The 16,723-nt window shown below is 41.9% G+C and overlaps 1 long non-coding RNA gene across 1 annotated transcript; it reads left to right on the top strand.

Annotated features, from left to right (window-relative positions):
- Nucleotides 1-2,139: 2,139 nt before the first annotated feature.
- Nucleotides 2,140-5,879, top strand: LOC119854042. The gene is made up of 3 exons (XR_005292323.1): nt 2,140-2,234; nt 2,841-2,966; nt 5,633-5,879. It is a non-coding gene; the product is annotated as an uncharacterized LOC119854042 (long non-coding RNA).
- Nucleotides 5,880-16,723: the final 10,844 nt, after the last annotated feature.

Here is a 16,723-nt window from a genome sequence, read left to right as displayed (position 1 = left end):
ACTAGGCACTTTTTGTGATTCATACAAGGGAATCTGGCCCTCACATCCTTTCAGCTGCAATTAAGTGGTGTCTGGTTTTCAACTGAGTCAAGTTAAACAAATAGCTGTTTCAAAAAAAAAAAAAATCAGCCACTCTCACTTGCAGAGAGAGAGAGAGAGGGGAGCTGGTTGCTGAGCAACCAGCCTTCAGCAGGAAGTTAAGCATCTAAGCTATGAATATAACCCAAACACAAACAGAAATAAATCAGCAGCTACATTAGTAGATTATATTATTGAGCATGATCCATGGAAAAGGACATATTTTCAAGGGATGGCTGACACAAATCTGGGAGACACCCAGATTCTGCGTGGGCCAGAGACCAGACATGCAATTAATAATAAAACCTGGGCCAGAGTCACTGCTGGGATTAAAGCCAAAGGCTTCACTTTATCCAGAAGCAGCTCTTTTGCTCCCATGTGGTTAAAGGGGCAGCTGCTGTTGGCACAAACCCCAGTTCTCTGTCCTGTCAAATTCCAGCCTCCCCCTCATTTTACAGGCCAGAATTCCTCCTTGCTAAAGGCAGATACAGTGGCCATATAGTGGCTTGGGGTGAGAGTTCCTATGATCTTCTCTTTGTGCAGCTATCCTGAATTCTTTGGGTCAGAGCTGGGTCAGGAATTTGTCAACTAAATGTTTTTTTTGTTGGAAAACGCCAATTTCTCAAAACCAAAACTCTTTGTAGAAACATATTTGTTTTGACACAAGCTTTCTTGGGACAGTTTCTCAGACCTGGATGGAATGTCTGGTCAGAGAGTACCCATCCTGGAAAACCCAATAGGCCAGTGGTAAGGTGACTTGCCAGAGAAGCAGGAGACTGATATGTAGATCTTTGTTTGTCCTGATTCACAGCAGAGCTTTGAACCTGGGGTTCCTACATCCCTGCTGAGCAGCCTAGCCACCAGGTTATCAGATCAGTCTGTCACAGGCTCAAGGAATATTTAATTGATTAAACAAAGTAGACCAGCTCCAACAAGCGAGAGAGAGAGAGTGCATGTGTGTGTGTCAGAGAGAGACTGACTCTATTGCTGATGCCTATTTCCCAGGTGAGTGCCTAATAGGGTGACCAGATGTCCCGATTTTGTAGGGACAGTCCCGATTTTTGGGGCTTTTTCTTATATAGGCACCTATTACCCTCCACCGCCATCTCAATTTTTCACACTTGCTATCTGTTCTCCCTAGTGCTAACCACTTGGCCATTGGCTATGCTGGGGTAAGTCTTTATCTCCTGCATGGTTTTTTTTTTCAATTTCGCCCCCCAAAAGCTTTTGTTTTCATTCCAATGCAGCATAAAAAAAATCTTGAAACTTTGAAAATGTTTGCAAAATGGAATTCTTGTTTTCTGGCCAATCCTACTCTGGGTTACAGTGTATGCAGAAGAACCATCCCATGACTGTTCATTTTTGTTCATGATTGGATGGTCTTGTGGTTATAGCACCGGCAATCTTAGTGTGATTTCTGGCTTGGCAACAGATCTTGGGCAAGTCACTTAGAGGCTGATTTTTAAAGGTATTTAGGCACCTAAGGATACAGATAGGTGCTTAGTAGGATTTTTGAAATCAGTGCGAGTTGGGCACTTCTGAAAATCCCGCTAGGTGGTTGTCTGCATCTTTAGATGGCTACATACCTTTAAATATGTGCTCTTACTCACTCTGAGCCTCAGGTCTCCGTCTGTAAAATGTGGGTAGTAATCCTTCCTTTTTCCAGCTTTTGCCATCTGTATTTACACCTTAAGCTTTTCAGGACAGGGACTGTCTCTGACTAGGTGTTTTTATGTGCCTAGCACAGGGGGGGCTGTGATCTTATTTGGGGCTTCTAGGCTCTATTATTATACAAAGAATAAACAATCAAGCCTGCATCACAAATGTCATCACCATCATAATTATATTTTGGCTCCTTTGTGCAAAGTGCTAGTAGAGAGTTCAAGATGTCTATAGCAGGGAAGCTTGCCCCCTACAGAGGCTTGGGCCAGCCAACCCTGATTATGGAAGGAACAACTCCAGCCCACCTGTGCTGCATTAACAGCCTTAATGTGGCTTGACTGTGGACAGCTGATTCCCCCATTCAAAAACAGCAGGACACTATAGCAGAGGGGGAAAATTCAGCAGGCTATAGGGGGTGATAAAGATGATTGTATGGGAGGCCTTGACACCAGGGGAGTTGAGAAATCAGAGCTAGGGACCTGAATTTGATCCAGGTAAAGCCTGGGAGTGGCTGTTGACTCAGCTCTGGAAGGGAGTGTTGTGGACTCCCTTCTAAAGGGGGTGGAAGAGAGAGAGCGTGAGACACTGAATGGGGGTTGGGGTCTTGAGAGCTAAATTCCTGCTTGAAGTCTGAGAGGGATGTGTGACCCAGCTTTGGGAAGCAGAGCTGGGGCTTCATATCTAAGGGTGCGGGAGAGAGACTGAACTGGGGTTGGGTCTGGAGTGGCAGTGTGTACATGGAGAATTGAACAAATTGGAACTCCAGAAAAGGGAGTTTAACTAACTCCGGGTTGTGTTTTTGAGTTTATTGAGGAACCAAGAGGAGACATGGAGGTAGGGTACTGCAGGGTGACCTCTGGTCATGAGAAACTGCTGGACCTTTTACAAATATCCAATATCTGTAGTGTAATGAGCTAGGAAGTAGACCTTACAGATAATAAATGAGGCACCTGAGTGAGGTATGGTATGGGGAAAATGTGTGGTGTTGCTGGCCATTCTGTCACTTCTCTCAGGATAAAGAAAAGGAGTACTTGTGGCACCTTAGAGACTAAGTTAGTCTCTAAGGTGCCACAAGTACTCCTTTTCTTTTTGCGATACAGACTAACACAGCTGCTACTCTGAAACTTCTCTCAGGATGAAAGTGAATAATGAATGCCAATCCCCAGGTCTGTTGATATAGCCTCCTTCAGCAACACTACCTGCTATTTTTGAAAAATCTATGTGAGGTGAGTAAATTGACACTGTTACAATTAATAGCCTTACTGAAATCTGGACTCTAGAAATTGGACTGCCTTTCAAAAGCCTGCCTTTAAGGATTTAACTATTGGCCTCTAAGAATAATCCACTTCATATTGTTCAAAAGTGGATTGGACCTCTTCCCTTCCCCTCAGCTGCAGTGTGTTCCAGAGCCCTGCCTCACACTGGCCCATGGATAATAACTAATACAGCATGGATGCTGGCACAGAGACTGGAATGAGCTTGATTGGGGTGGGGTTTATTTTTAAACAACCTGCGATATTATGAAGGCTGGGAATCTTTGCTTAGAAGAATGAACAGCTTGTAATGTGTATTATTAACGTGATCTTAAAGTAGTAGAGTTGTGCCAAAAATACTCTGTTTTAAATCGTTTTACGTAATATATTTGAGTTTAAGCTGCATGATGGTTTCCAACCTCTTACCTTCATATTTGTCAAGGAACATATATTTGTAATACAAAAGAGTATGGTCAGTTAAGGTTGCCTGAGGGTTTCCATTCTATAAATGGGTGTGAACACTCTTTCTTACAGTCACTCAGAACTTTCAGGAACATTCATCTTTTGGTCTGTAACCTTCTGGACCCGATGTCTAATAGTGAATTTTATTTTTTACTTTTGAAAGTTTGAGCAAAAGCTTTCAGCCTTTTGGGAGAATGAAGAGAGAAAAATCCTTAGTCTTTTGAACCCCTGTACAGTCTGAACAGCTGTGGGTAGAGAGGGAAAAGAATAGTTTGCACCGTAAATCAGATAATTAAAGAACAAGAAAACATTATTGTTTCTTAAAAGAATAAGTTAAGGGAGTAGTGGGAAGATGGTGAGGTGGGTCATTAAGGGACTTTTTTTGAAGCAGGTTGGAGGAAAGGGATGGATGGATGGATGTAAAAATATGCAAAAGATGTAGGGGGTGGGCACAAAATAAGGGGAAAACAAGGAAAGGGAACCTAGGAAAGCAAAGGACAGGATGCTGTATAAGAGTTAAGGGGAGGGAAGAAACGAGGGGACAGGCATTTTGATTCTTTTTTCCATTACTTGAAATGATTGCTGCATGGGTTATGCAAATCTACTTTTGCCTGAGAGATGAATTCACTATTTAAGCTGTATGCTTAGTTACCTAAATCATGTGATGTTTCTGCTTCCTGACTTGACTCCCAAGCTCATAAGAGCTTTCAAAATGTCCATGTTAATGCTAAGAGTGAGGCCGCAGATGAGATCAGGTCTCTATAGTATTAGGTGCTACACACGCCCAGCAAGAGACAGTCCTTAGCCCCAGCAGTTTATAGTGAATGGGGGTCACAATCTCATTCCATGTTTATTGAAACATGTTGGTGAATACTTGTCTTCAGTATTCACCCAGCACCAGGGTGGGAGCCTATATTTTCAGTGTCCAGGAACCCTGAGACTAATATAATATGAGAAAGGAGCAAAGGAAGCTCCTATCCAGCTTCATGATCTAAACTCTGTTCTAAACCTTGAGAGATTTTACAAAGTTAGTTTAGTTGGAATTGTTTGGCAGCTGAGCTCCCTGTGGGAAGATATACCATCAAATTATATAGTCATGTTAGTCCAAACCTGTGAGACACTGAGCTCCTCCTGAGAGGTGTTTTGTGCAGCTTTAAGTCCCTTGAAGTGCAAGGGGAACTGAGGACAACCAGTACTTCTCAGCACTTTGCAGGATTGGGCCCTATATGCACATACTGGAAGTGAATAACTGCATGACCCTGTTGCTCTAACCCTTCTCCTTCCTCACCGCATCCATTCCTATTATTTTTAACCTTAGATAATGTCTTGTTTAAAATTAAATTGTAAACTCTTTTGGGGTGGAGGATATGGCTTATATTTGTTTTATAAAGTGCCTAGCTATTCTGGCAATACAAAGCAACTGCAAACCTGTATTGCAGTGGGAGGAAGGATGGACTGGTGGCTGGGGCACTGGCCTGTGGGTCAGGATATGTGGATTCAATTCTTAGCTCAGCCCCAGACTTCTTGAGGAAGTCACCTAATACACTCTTCCTTAGTTCCCCATTTGTAGGATGGCAATTATACTTCCTTACCTCATAGGGAGTGTTATAAGACTAAAAATCCATTGATTGGCAGGTGTTCGGATACTATTGCAGTGAGGCCCATAAATTGATATCTAGATAGATAGGCAGGCACATGGCTGTCTTGGATTGCCAGAAAAGGTCCATCCTGGGCACCAAATGCGGCAGGGAGTCTTGTGGGAAAATAATGTGATTGTATGACTAAAGACTATCACATAATGCATATGCACAAGGGGGCTCAATTCTGGCATTTCTCAAATTTTGGGTGCTCATGTTGCAGCCTTAGTAATGGTTTTTCAACATAGTTTTTGCAAGTGTAACATATAGCTATATAAAGAGAGAACCACTACTCTGTAGTGTGAAAAGAATGTCTCAGACTTTAGAGCTGCATATGAAATAACAGGAGTACCTATGGAAAACCCCAATACTAGAGTACATAATTTGTAAGGAGTTGTGCTGCCAAAGATAAACATATGGCAAACGAGGGATTGTTCAGAAAAAACAGTCTCTAATCCTAATCTGTGCAATTGATTCTCTGTCACACGCTTCTTTGTTTGTCTGATCCCTGTGCCTACCTATATTTCTTTCTGCTTTCAGGGGACTGTGTCTGAGGCACTTGTACTTCATTTCCTCAAGGGGTGATAGAAGAATTGTAAGGCAGCACTGAAGTCACCCACTCTGAATTGACCTGTTCTGCTCTTGAAATGGAGCATTGGTTTCTAACTGAATAATTGACTGATTCAATGATCAGCTCTTAGGATCCTACTTGAATTGCTTATCCAATACTTCAAGAGCCTCTTTTGTAAGAAGGTGCTATATAAATAAATGGGTGATTAATTGTAAAGATGGAGAGACTGTAAGTCCAGATAAAAATAAGAATTAAGGGGGAGATTTTTCAAAGACACAAGTGGGAGCTAAGTGCCCAACTCTCAATGACTTCCAGTAGGAGCTGAACACCCAATGTGCATTTATACCTCTGAGAAGCTACCCCTAAAATCAGATTTGAAACAAATTCCTTATGCTGGTTTAGTGCCAACCATTATTACTTTTCTAAATTAACATATATGTATATGTGTGAATATGCTGTATGAATACATTTCCCTATTATTCATAGGTGCTGGAACTAGGGATGCTGCTTCACCCCCTGGCTTGAAGTGGACTCCATCATATACAGGGTTTACAGTTTGGTTCAATGGCTCTCAGCGCCCCCACTATACAAATTGTTCCAACACCACTGCTATGATCTATACAGTTTGTTTATATTCAGTTCAGCTTGGACAGTATGAAACTTGACTGCTCAACTTTTATTTTCCCTAAAGAGATGGATTCATACTTCAGTGCACTTAGCACCAGTGCTGTTGTGATTGGAGCTCCAGCCAGAGGAAATTTGCATTTTTAAAATGTGCTGTTTTGATTTGAGATCAATCCCTTCTTATACACACATGGTTTGATTATTGTAGGACCAGATCATGGATGAATGGCAAAGGAGAACATTCAGGGAGCATTGCCCCATCCCTTTGCAGGTTGCATAAGTATCAGTCACCCCTGCTGGTCCTGGACTTGGGAGAAAAGAGAGCTCCCTTCCAGTGCATCTGGGGCCACAATCCAAAGGAAGTAGTGAGGAGGCAGGAAAGGGTGGAGCTATGGCGTCGTCTTCTCACACCCACCTTGCAGCTAAGTCTACCACTACACCACTGGAGGCAATGTGGTGTATGTGTAGCTATGCTATGCATTGAAAAGCCTGCTGTATCCACACTGGCTTTTAGCTACAGTGTCAATGGAAGCCTCTGGCAGGGGGGAGACTGGGAGGGTGGGGAGGAAAGGCTCTGGCGGCAGGTGGGGCAGAGGAGTGGAGAAAGTTGAGCCTTTTCCAGCTGCCTCCCCCGGCAGAATTTTTTCCCTGCAGTTTTACACTGCACGCTTCTTTCAGCAGCATGTACGGTACATAGCATGTGTGTCCCCCCGCACTCCCAGCCTTGGTGTATATAGCTGTGTAGGCCATGAGGCATGGCTTAGGCAAGCAAAGCAAAGGCAGGCCTGAAGGGTGTGAGTGTGTACATGAGTACATACCCTACGTGTGCTCTGCTTGCCCAAGCTATGCCTCACCATCTACCCTGCTATGTTTAGCTGAGCCTTTCCCTGCTGCTTCTGCCCTGACTCCCTGCCAGAACTTTTCACTGACACTGTGTGCACACAGCAGGCTTTTCACTGTGGCGTGTCACTACACATGCCCTACCCACTGCTGGTGTGTAGTGTAGACATAGCCAAAGCGTGAGCTCTGTGTGTGCAGCATTCCCTGATGGAGTATAGCAGGGGACATGTGCTTCTGGCATTTCTGGAAACCCAGGGTAGTCAGCTTCCCCTGCAAAGCCCAGCCTATATGCTTCTACAAGCTCCCCCCCATCACATGCCCCAACATTTTTTTTGTAAAGAGCATTTTGGATTTTGAAAGGTCTTTATGGTGTTTGATCACATGTAGAGCAGGATGAAGCAAAAGGATTCCATGGGCCTGAGCCTCTCTTGCCCTCTCAGAGGTCCAGAAAGGCCTGGGATACTCCCAGCTTTTGAAGTGGTATCAACAATGATTGAAACATACTTGGCATTCGAATCTCATCAAGAATTGTTGTTTGTACGAATGACCCACATAGCTCAAACGCGTTTTGTATGCGTGTGGAGAGATAATGGACTTGCATGCGCTTTTGACTCTCTTGCGATTCTCTAACACGTTTACATGCTCTGATAAAAGTGGGGCATATTTGCCGAGGAGCTCAACTATGCCTAGAAAGTTTTCATTTGCACGATCACCAGTACGTTGACTGGAACCAAAGAAAGCCAGTCCCCGCTCAGAAATAAAAAGGGTGACATTCAGGATGCGCTCAAAAAGTTTTTTCCAGTTATTAGTTTCCATAGAGAATTCAGTGAAGAGTAAATTCTCAACTGAACTTTCAGTTGATGCTGCCCTACTAGCTGATTTCCATGCAAAATAATTTTCTTTGTGTGGTGTCAAACTCTGATGTGATGGTAGTTGGACTTTCAGCTTCCTCCAACCTCTGATGCTCCATCCTGATTGATCAGAGAGAACTGATGCATTTGCAGCACTTTTGTTCAAAATGAAGCAGGGCGCACAGTACAGAGATTGTTTTTCCGTACTCCAGCATAACCAGTCTCTTGTGCAGGTCTCACCATTTGGAAGAGTTTTTGGCAGCAGACGAGTAGGGAAAGCATGATTAACAGCATCTTGTGGAATGTTACTTGGAATTTCAAAAGTAATGTGAAGAAAAGATTGCATTTGCGCAGAATTGCTCTTGTCAATAATTCCAATGTCAGTCACAGTCAAACCTGTAGTACTCATGAATTGATCTTGCTGCATAAGATCTACATCTTCCTGTTGCTGTTGAGTTTCTTGATCATACACAAGATCTTCTGCTGCATCTGTTACTGTTGACACATCTTCTTCTTGACTACTGTCCTCATGTTCAGGTATTGGCACTGACATAGCACCTGTTTCAGTTGTGGAGTTTTCATTGTCTGTAACATTGTTTGTTGGGTAAAGTGTGTTTTCCAGGAGTTTGAGAAATGAAGTTATTGGCTTTGAGCTCCTAGCTGCTGCTTCACTCAGTTGTTTTTGTCATTTCTTGCTTGCACCACTTTCAAATCTCTTCTTAGTGATCTATCTAGTCAATATGTAGCCTATCCACACTTGAAATATTCTGCTGTAAATAAGTAGCTTATCTACACTTGAAATCTTCTACTGTAAACAGGTACACAAATGCTGAATGGTATCCAAATGCTGAAAAGACTTAGAACAAAGGAATACTAATTAAGAACACAAAAAAACAGTCAGATAGGTTATTATTCTTATCACTGAATCAAAACCCAAGCACACAAGGTATAATATAACAGGCTGAGCTGAAGACAAAGGGATGACGTATATAGTAAACACAGATACAGATAGAGGGATAATGTCCAAAAATTTCAAGCATGTGTCCTCATGAAACTCACTGTACAAGATTGTCCTCACAAATTTTCACCTTGAATCTGGGCCTATAGACTATGAAAGCCTATATGCCTATGGTGGTGGCCAAGCTAGGACTCAACCAATCACTTCTTTTAGCTACCATATGAAGATGATGAGGAGGAGGAATTTTCACACACAAATAATTCCTTAGTCTACTAGACGTAAAATTATAAAGACACTAAAATGTAATAATTCTCTACCTTTCAACGTGCACTTTATCCAGCACCAGCCACTAGTAGTGGTTTGTTTATATAATAAGCTGACCTGAGAGGACATGTTCATCATGGTCTAATCTTGTGCTATCAGAACCGATATATTTTTACTTATGAACATTTTTTACTCTTTAATATGACAGAAATCTATCAGTTAACAAAAAAATTATGTCTTGAACCAAATCACATCTCTTTGTTTTAAATTTGCAGCTCTAAGCTGAGAGAGTGCATCACATTTTGGTCTGAGAGGGATGCGCATAAAAACAAGTTGGAAAACTTATCGAATGCCAAAAATAAACAAGTATCTAAATTTGAGGCCCCCTTTGAGCTTGAGGCTCAGGCCAAATGGCCTTCCTGCCCTCCCCTCTGACTGGCCCTGCTTGCCCTATGCAATGTGTAGTTAATACCAGTGCAAAGCGAATGCAAAATGTTACCAAATCCAAATATTGTCAAAACATCTTCAATTAAACCCAGAGCTCACACTAGCGAAAGTGAGAGTGCAAGAAACCAGAAAGTGGTAGCAATGTGATATCCATACTAGCAGCAGAAGACAACCCTAACGCTGGGAAGATATGAAAGACAAATTTGAAAAACACAATGGGATTCAACTCATGATGCGAGGGATATGACATAACTAGAAAAGGGGGGAATCAAAGAACCTTTAGAAGAGGGAAGAACAGAAAAAATGTTGATGTGGCAGCACCACTGAGCTTTGGATCGGGCCAAAATTGAGGTCTGCAGAGGGGGGCACATTTAAAATGATCACATGAAAGAGTTAAAGGAAGTGTTTTGAACCCTGATTTTTGGGTCAATTTCTACTGTCTGAACTGCTTTGAAACTCCATAACCAAATAAATTGGGAAATTGATTCTGACAAAAGCCTGCCTAAATCTTCATGTATCAGATTCCCCCAATTTACTCTGCTGCTTTTGAGCCTGACGGCAAAAGGAGTAACTCAAAGCCAGAGCATGTCATAATCATTTTATGACTGCATTTTACTGGCCCCTACATGAATGAGTTTTACACTGGGAAGCTGCGTCAGCACTGGGACAAATTGATATGACTGCTCCTCATCTTTACCAAGCTTATTGTAAATTCTATTAATGTCAGCCTTTGTTTCAGATATGAATTATACAGGACTAAGGGGTAGCCACTCTATACACACAAAGAGCGAGCTGGTGTAAATCAGGGTAGCACAAGTGGGATCAATGAAGCTATGCAGATTTGCAGCAACTGAGGATCTGACCCATACACTGCATGAAGGGTAAGAAAAAAGCACATCTTGTAATACCCTAAAGTTATCTAGAAGTTGCTGATCTAAGCAGACTTGCTTTATATATAAAAAAGTAAAAGAAAGTTACAAACACAATCCACTGCTTAAATTTACAATCGCACCAGCCAATGAATTCCATCCATTTTCAGGCTCAAAGTGAATTTTTTAAAACAATACAAACCTGTTCTGCAAAAGATTGAGATTTTAATAAGTACCTCCTGTATAATGATCCATGCTTTACACTTTACCCTTCTAAAACAAACATGATTATTACAGCATGTTGCACTAACAGCTCTAAACATTAATCTACAGTAGTGTTCCTATTGAGTTTTAGACCATTACTCTTATTACCGCAGTGTTTGGGAGTACTGTTAGAAAGTGTCGTTGTCAATGTTGTGTTGTATTTTTATTGGGTTGGGACTCTTGATGTGTTTAGTGTAGTCATAGTAAAGATCCTGGAGATGAATTACCATAAAAACAGCTGATTTCTTTTTAATGAAGACTAAGGTGAATTCAATCAAGCCATCAATGAAACTCCATAGGAAATGTTTATATTTTAACATCTGTTTCTGTACCAAATTGGACTAAAAATTAAAATAGCCCCTGCCAAAAAATTTTTTATTTTTATTTTTATTTTATTTATTTTTTTTGAAGAAAGATATCAAGTTTGGAAAAGTCAAAATGAAACTTTTCTGAATCAATATGTCATTTTGTTTTGTCAATCTGAAATTAAACATTTTAATTGTGGGTTAGATTTTGTCAATCTCGTTGGGATGACATTAATTTCTGCATCAAGTTGAGCTACCATAGTACCTCATGGCAGTTATAGTTCTAGGGCATTCATGTCCCCATTCACCCTGTGAGTCCTGTTACTCAGTTGGACTACGTTTCACATACCAAGCAAGTTGTATCCTTAGTTCCATTCTAGTCAGAAAAGTGCTTTTTGATTAAATCTGAGAATATTTACTGGAGGCAAACTTTTTTTCTGGAGGCAGATGCAAATATTTTTCTGATTCTAAGTTTTTGTTTTTTTGTTTTGTTTTGTTCTTGGCTTTTTTGCAAAAAGGAACTATACCATGTAAAGTATATGTCTGCTCAAACCTAATCAACACAGCTAAAATTCTGAATATCAAACATTCTTAAAGAAGCTACAGCCACCACTGAAATCTACAAGTGTATGAAGATAAACATATGTGTAATCCTTTGCAGGATCAGGGCATAAAATGCATCTGTTAGATATAGTCTGCAAATGATTTCAAACATCCAACAAATTTGAGGTGGTTATAAGCTGTTTATAGACAAACAAGAAAAAGTAGCTAAATTCATCAGATAAATTATGACGAGTGATTCACTCAGCTCTAATGATGATGATCTCGAGGCCTCCAGCTTGCAAAACCTATTGACTTCAGTGGGAATCAATTTATGAATAAAAGTAAGAAATTCGTATGTTTCCAGGATTGGGACCATAAATGGCCATACTAATGGGGACTGAGGCTTAATATTTGCAAATGATTTTGAAGATGTAAGGTGCTTTTTCTTAAATGTTGATGGAAAAGGGAAAAATGCAAATTTTTTTGCAGTTTCCCCACTTTGTACTACTACTTCAGCTATATACAGATGGATCCTTTTTTGTGGGACATATACTTTCCCTTGAATACTGTGGTGATGGAGGCTATAGAAAAACCTAAGTTACCTAGATATTGAAAAGAACTACAATATGCTGCAGCAATGGTGCAGTGTACAATAGAAACCCTAGCCGTGTCTTGGGGCTTTTACAGTACGAAAGTATGATCTCTGTAATAGTTTAAATTAGGTTATTAGCAGCTCCCAACATCCAATTCCAAGAACCAACAACCCAATTAAAGGGGAAACAAGAAAAAGGAAAAGCTTGCAATAGCCAAGGATTTTTTTTAATGAAACTAGAAAGAAAGGATGAGTGATTGTTTTGCTGCCACACAAATTTGAAATGTGAACAGCGCTGGACCCAGCTCTCTGCCAGTCTGGCCACCATCAATGACATTTTGAGCTCATGTCTGCTTTTAAGAAAGGGCATTCAATTTCTAGCAAGTCTAATCTCTAATAGGCAGAACAGTGGGTAGGATGCAAAATGTGGTTCTGATTGGGGCATGTCCCTGCAGTCAGACTGCCATGCAGGCTACAATACTATTTTCCAAAGCAATCTGTCGAGAGAAATAATTCCTTTTTTATTTGAATTAAACTCAAGATGCCCAGGGTCAGTAGTGTCCTGCTATATACACACACACACAAGCTGTCTTATGCATAGGCTAAGCAGACAGTTGCCTAGGGCATCACATGAAAGAAGCTACTACTTGGCTAACAGAGACACTTTTATGGTTACTTGCCAGCACGCCATAGTGCTCTTCTCTGGTTTTGGAGTTTCTGCCTATCTAGCCTTCCCAACCTTACAAAGAACTGCCCTGTTTTTACCCACTTACACACATCACAGGAACCTTTGCATTGTCTGCCATGCTTACAATCCTGGGGATATTCCATCCAGCTGTCTGGCCAGGACTTTGGAGTATCCAAAGAAGAGTCAGTGTAGGTTTCACACTGACTCTGGTAGATGCAGGGCTAGGACCAAATCTGAATGGGTAGTGTTGTATGTTCACGTCCTGTGATGGGGCATGCAAGCCCCAGACTGGTCAGGAGGAGGTTAATGTGGGCCTGGTCAACCCCCACCACTATACCTGCAGTAGGCCTCGTGTGAAGAGGGGAGTGCAAGAGTAGCCTGGGCAGCCAAGAAGCTGATGCAGCTTGCTGGCTAGGTGAGCCTCCCTGTGGATGGGGAGGTTGACCAGGTGACTGTCTGAAGACAGACCCGGAAGACAAGAATGAGGGGTCTTGCTGAAGACTCACCAGATGACCCCCATTTGAGTTCCTTGTTTTAGGACTTTGATACCCCAGAAGTAGTGAAACTGGAGAGTGTCTTATTGAGAGGACTAAATCTCCACAGCACCAGACCCTGCTAGAGGGACCAGTCAATCATTGGAGACCCCAAAAAAAGGTGAGCAGTGCCATGTTGGGCTGCAAGAGGGCACTGTGGAAGTCAACCCTTCCACACTTCCCATAGGGCTTAATGGCTGTATAAGGTGTCATTAACTACAGCAGCAACTAGCTTTTGACTCTTTTTAAAATGTATTTTTCTTTAACCTCTCCAAAGCCAAAACTGAATGAGTCTGAGGCTTATGAAAGGCACTGCATCGACAGCCCTGGAAAACAAATACAAAAGGGCTGAGGCAGTGCATGCTTCTTCCTTGCTGCCTGACCAATATCCCTCCCCGTCTGTGTTGGAGGGACGGCCTGAAAGGGGGCATTCAGTCTCCAGTGCCAAAGGTTGGATAGGCTCTGTTGCTGAGACTACCACTCAGGGCCAATTGTGATGAAGTGGTTTTCTTTTTTTGTCATGTGGACACCGGCCCACTGAGAAACAATGGATACTCAAAAGCCATGTCTTGATTTGGAACTTCAAAGCAGATTGTCTAAACAATTTGGAATCTTCTATATTCTTTGTTTTTTACATACCTTGTTTTAAAAAGTAATTCAGTTTTCTTTTAAGAGCAGTCACTGAAGCCAGTGCCCAGAGGCTGAGTTCTTACTAAACCATCCTGTCTATCTCCATGCAGTGAAGGATTGTTTCTACAATACACTTTCAAGGTGGCTATGCCTTGAGTTTGAATTGTTCTAAACAACATGATTGCTACTGCTTCCCTGACATTTCCACAAACTAACAGACCTCATGAGTTTTTCTGATAGGAAGAAATTAAGGGAAATTTAGGCTGGTTCTTACTCCTAACTCTTCCCCCCCCCCCACCTTTGTGTCCCCCTAAATAATTTTTCTCCCCAATCTCCAGATGTTTGTACCCTTGAAACATTTGTAGACTGTTCTCAAGTCCTGGCCCCCCCTTAGTTATGTCTGAGTCATTTGGGTCTTTTATTCTTTCCTCATAAGAAAATCCCTTTGAGATCCCTGATCGCTTTTATTACTCCCTCTCATTTCTCAATATCCTCTAGGGAGAGAGGTACCCAAAATTTATGTGGGGCTGACATGAGTGCACCTGAAGGAAGGGGGGGCATAAAGGAAGGAAATCTATTGCTCCCACTCTTGCCAATGCCCAATATCTGACTCCTCTGGAGCGGGATCCTGGAGGAAAATAGAATAAATAAAAAGAACAAGCTAACTGGACAAGATATGACAGAACAGCACTAATATTGTAGATTGCATAATTAGGGTCAAAGACCACTGATGTTGTTCAAGACAGAGCTGTCATAATATACTATGGAAGTCCTTGATTGATCTAACAGAATGACAGTAAATGAAAAGCAAAATTTGCATTCAGTGGGGGAAGGGGAAAACTCTACTAGATGAAAGCACAGAACTCTCATCCGATTCCATCTAGCATTCCCTGAGCAGCCTCAGGGGTTTCTTAGCAGCCTGAGGGAGCAGTCTTTCTCTTTGTTTTTCTGGCAGTTCACTTACAGTAGCATAAGCCATCCAGTGAGCGAAAAGGATTGTATAGGAAAGAATTCTTAAACAACTAAGTCACATGGACTCTTCTAAAATCCCCACAAAATCTCTCTGTTTCCCTGGATTTCACCTCCATGGGAGATTAGCAGTACACCCAGCCAGAGGGGAAGGCAGTCATGTGATCTGGGATTTACTGTCCTATGGTATACTCTGACAGCGCCAAAGTACCATTAAAGATGGAAAAGAATTAGATCAGAGGAACCACTGGATTGGTCACTTGATCCCACCGCAGCAAAGTTTGGATTAGCTAGTTCATGGAGAGCCATTATTTACTTGTGTAAGAAGCACTAGGCCAGACCTTAGGAAGTGGAATCAGTGGAGGGAAGGCAGCAGGAAAGAAGAGCCTTCCAAATTCCTGCTGGAGAGAAGTGTTTATGCTGGAAGGAGCAAGGGCTGTCAAGCCATTTCCCTGAAGACAAGATCTACCAGAAGGAAGAAGAAAGTTGTTCTGCCCCTCACCAAACCCAATAGAATGGCACAGAAAGCTGAGTGAATGGGGAAACCACAGACTGTTGACTGAAGTGGGCCAGTGTAGTTAGGGAGAGGGCTAGAGAAGTGGGAAGCTCTGAAAAGATTCATATATATCATGATAATTTGCAATCTTTTTAATAAGAGGCTTTAGTTTATAAATTCATAGATACTAAGGTTGGAAGGGACCATTCTGATCATCTAGTCCGACCTCCTGCCCAACGCAGGCCACAGAATCTCACCCACCCACTCCTACGAAAAACCTCACCTATGTCTGAGCTATTGAAGTCCTCAAATCGTGGTTTAAAGACTTCAAGGAGCAGAGAAGCCTCCCTCAAGTGACCCGTGCCCCATGCTACAGAGGAAGGCGAAAAACCTCCAGGGCCTCTCCAATCTGCACTGGAGGAAAATTCCTTCCCGACCCCAAATATGGAGATCAGCTAAACCCTGAGCATATGGGCAAGATTCACCAGCCAGATACTACAGAAAATTCTTTCCTGGGTAACTCAGATCCCATCCATCTAATATCCCATCTCAGGGGATTAGTCCTATTTACCCTGAATATTTAAAGATCAATTACTTACCAAAATCACATTATCCCATCATACCATCTCCTCCATCAACTTATCGAGTAGAATCTTAAAACCAGATAGATCTTTTGCCCCCACTGCTTCCCTTGGAAGGCTATTCCAAAACTTCACTCCTCTGATGGTTAGAAACCTTCGTCTAATTTCAAGTCTACACTTCCTGGTGTCCAGTTTATACCCATTTGTTCTTGTCTCCACATTGGTGCTGAGCTTAAATAATTCCTCTCCCTCTCCTGTATTTATCCCTCTGATATATTTATAGAGAGCAATCATATCTCCCCTCAACCTTCTTTTAGTTAGGCTAAACAAGCCAAGCTCCTTAAGTCTCCTTTCATAAGACAAGTTTTCCATTCCTCAGATCATTCTAGTAGCCCTTCTCTGTACCTGCTCCAGTTTGAATTCATCCTTTTTAAACATGGGAGACCAGAACTGCACACAGTATTCTAGGTGAGGTCTCACCAGTGCCTTGTATAATGGTACTAAAATCTCCTTATCCCTACTGGAAATGCCTCTCCTGATGCATCCCAAAACCGCATTAGCTTTTTTCACAGCCATATCACATTGGCAGCTCATAGTCATCCTATG

This window comes from Dermochelys coriacea, chromosome 3 (genome assembly GCF_009764565.3).
Source record: "Dermochelys coriacea isolate rDerCor1 chromosome 3, rDerCor1.pri.v4, whole genome shotgun sequence".
Lineage (NCBI taxonomy): Eukaryota > Metazoa > Chordata > Testudines > Dermochelyidae > Dermochelys > Dermochelys coriacea.
Note: the sequence above shows the minus strand (reverse complement) of the source record. Positions and strands in the feature narration are given on the sequence as shown.